Source organism: Piliocolobus tephrosceles, chromosome 1 (genome assembly GCF_002776525.5).
Source record: "Piliocolobus tephrosceles isolate RC106 chromosome 1, ASM277652v3, whole genome shotgun sequence".
In the NCBI taxonomy this organism is placed as follows: Eukaryota; Metazoa; Chordata; class Mammalia; order Primates; family Cercopithecidae; genus Piliocolobus; species Piliocolobus tephrosceles.
The window spans coordinates 82,163,766-82,166,373 of record NC_045434.1 but is presented as its reverse complement, the minus strand read 5'-3'; the positions used below and the strand labels follow the sequence as shown (position 1 = coordinate 82,166,373).

Here is a 2,608-nt window from a genome sequence, read left to right as displayed (position 1 = left end):
TTTCTTTCTTTCTTTCTTTCTTTCTTTCTTTCTTTCTTTCTTTCTTTCTTTCTTTCTTTCTTTCTTTCTTTCTTTCTTCTTTCTCCTTCCTTCCTTCTTTCCTTCTTTTCTTTCTTTCTTTCTGTCTCTCTCTCTCTTTCTTTCTTTCTGTCTCTCTTTCTTACTCTCTTTTTCTACCAGATGGAGTCTCGCTCTGTCACCCAGGCTGGAGTGCAGTGGTGTGATCTCAGCTCACTTCAAGCTTCGCCTCACAGGTTCACCCTATTCTCCTGCCTCAGCCTCCAGAGCAGCTGGAATGACAGGCGTCTGCAACCATTCCAGCCTCATGTTTTGTAGTTTTAGTAGAGACTGGGTTTCACCATGTTAGCCAGGTTTGTCTGGATCTCCTGACCTCATGATCCACCCACCTTGGCCTCCCAAAGTGCTGGGATTACAGGCATGATCCATGAGTCCCAGCCTGCTGTAGGCTATTTTGGCATCTCCCCTTACTCCCTTCCCCTTACTGTTGCCATGCTTCCCAACTTCCCCTGACTCTGCTCCCCCTTAATCACCTGCCTACACCCCCACCACAGCCGGGGACCTCCTCCTGGGGGTCCCCCACCAAAGCACCAATGGGAAGCAGCATCCCACTGGTACCGCCTCACTTTCACCCCACCAGGAGCCCGGTTCCAGCCCGGGAGGGCAGGGGGCCGGACCCCAAAGGCGCAGGCGCTGGTTCCCTGCCATGTGCAGTGCCTTCCCGCTCCCGGAACACCCAGGCAATTCAAGACACACATTGGGTGCTGCCGCAACCTTCCAAACTGGGGTAAGGGTCGGGCAGGGCAGCGGGTGCTACACACGCCAGCCAAGACCTCTGTTCCAGAGCGCAGAGGCTGTTTTATCTGGGAGAAGGACATTGCTTCGCAGCCACCAGGAAACCAGTCCCTGTGCACCTGGATTCCCATTGGCACCAGCTTCGTGTAACCTCCAGTCCCATGGACAGGGCAGAGACACAGGCCTCGGGACCCATGGGCACGCTCAGTTCCACGGCTCCTTCCAAACAAGCAGGGTCACTCTACAAATCAAGGGGCACTGCACCAAGAGCACAGGGAGGTGCCAACAAAGGAAGGAGTCTACTAAACCCACCTCCAAAGCAAGTGATAAATCCAAGAAAAAACCCATCTCAGCGGTCCGTTGCTCCTCTCGCATGGACGGCCTGACAATCCTATTCTGCTCCAGCCCAAGCCCCTTCCACCCTATCCAGGCCTGCTCAAAAGGGCCCAGCCTACGGGAGCAGGTCGCTCCCTCTGCATGGCTCTATTGCTCTCACAGCCTAGATCCCTCCCCCTCTCTCTTCTGGGTTTGCCCCTGCTCCTCTTGCTACTTCAGTCGCCTTCCTTCTGTCTCTCTGTCTCTGTCTCTTTCTCTGTCCCTCTCTCTTTCCCTGCCTCTCTGTGTGTCTCTTTCCCTCTACCCCTCCTTTGTCCCTTGATCACTCTCTCTCCCTCCCTCGGTTTCAATCTCTTCATCCATCTCGTCATTGATCTCCTTCAAGGAATTTGTGTGTGTGTGCATGTGTGTGCCTGGGAGTGGTGGGGTGTGTCTTTGTTTTTCTCAGCCCCTCTCACCGGGGATTAGGCTGCCAGTGCTAGTGCCAGCCCAGGGCAAAGCAGGGCCATCCCCCAACCCCAAACCCCCCATGGAACTCTTGCCCACTGGCTGGGTTTTGCTCGGGATAATCTACCATGGTGGGGGCGTTGTGAGAATAATGCCACACACTGCTGGCCGGCTCTTTGCCCTTGGCCAGTGCTGAGGGCTCTGGGTGGGTGGGGAAAGAGGGGCCCTCTCAGGAGCTCCCGAGGGGCCAGAAATCCAAAGAAATACCTTCAAGACAAGGTGGAGGACCGGACTGGGTCCCAGGATCGTGAGTCCTGGGCCCTGATGCCTCAGAGTGCTCCCTGTGATGAGCGGGCCCGACATGGTGGAAGCTCAGAAGCTCAGGAGCCAGGGTAAGGCCGTGGGCGAGCACCTCGGGAGTCCTGATCCGAGCCTGTGTGGGCCGGGGCTTGCAGTACCGGCTGGTAGCCAGCGGGCATGGCTGGGGCGGGCTCTTGGGACAGCCACGCACCTCTGCTGGTGTCTATGGCTATACCACACTGAATGCGTCTGATCTTGTCTGATCTCAGAAGCTAAACAGGGTCGGGCCTGGTTAGTACTTGATGGGAGACTGCGTGGGACTACTGGGTGCTGTAGGCTTTTTTGCTTTCCTTCTTGTCTTTCTTTCTTTTCTACCTTCCTTTCTTGTCCTCTCTCTCTCTCTTCTTTCTTTTTGATTCTTTTCTTTCTTTCTCTTTTTTCTTTCCTTTCTTTCTTTCTTCTTTGTTTCCTTCTTTCTTTCTTTCTCTCTCACTCTTTTTTCTTTTCTTACTTCCTTCTTTTCTTTCTTTCTTTCTTTCTTTCTTTCTTTCTTTCTTTCTTTCTTTCTTTCTTTCTTTCTTTCTTTCTTTCCTTCCTTCTTTCTTTCTTCTTTCTTTCTTTTCTTTCTTTTTCTCTGGTCTTTCTTTCTTTTCTTTCTCTCTTTTGTTCTTTCTTTCTACCTTCTTCCTTCTCTTCTTTCTTTTGTTTCTTT

General features: G+C 52.4%; 1 protein-coding gene and 1 pseudogene across 1 annotated transcript in view; one reads left to right on the top strand and one right to left on the bottom strand.

Moving 5' to 3' along the window:
• The window catches only part of DNAH14 (dynein axonemal heavy chain 14), a 628,991-nt gene that overhangs the window by 153,678 nt on the left and 472,705 nt on the right, over positions 1–2,608 (bottom strand). The window lies entirely within an intron of this gene.
• Positions 2,118–2,235, top strand: LOC111531757 (annotated as a pseudogene).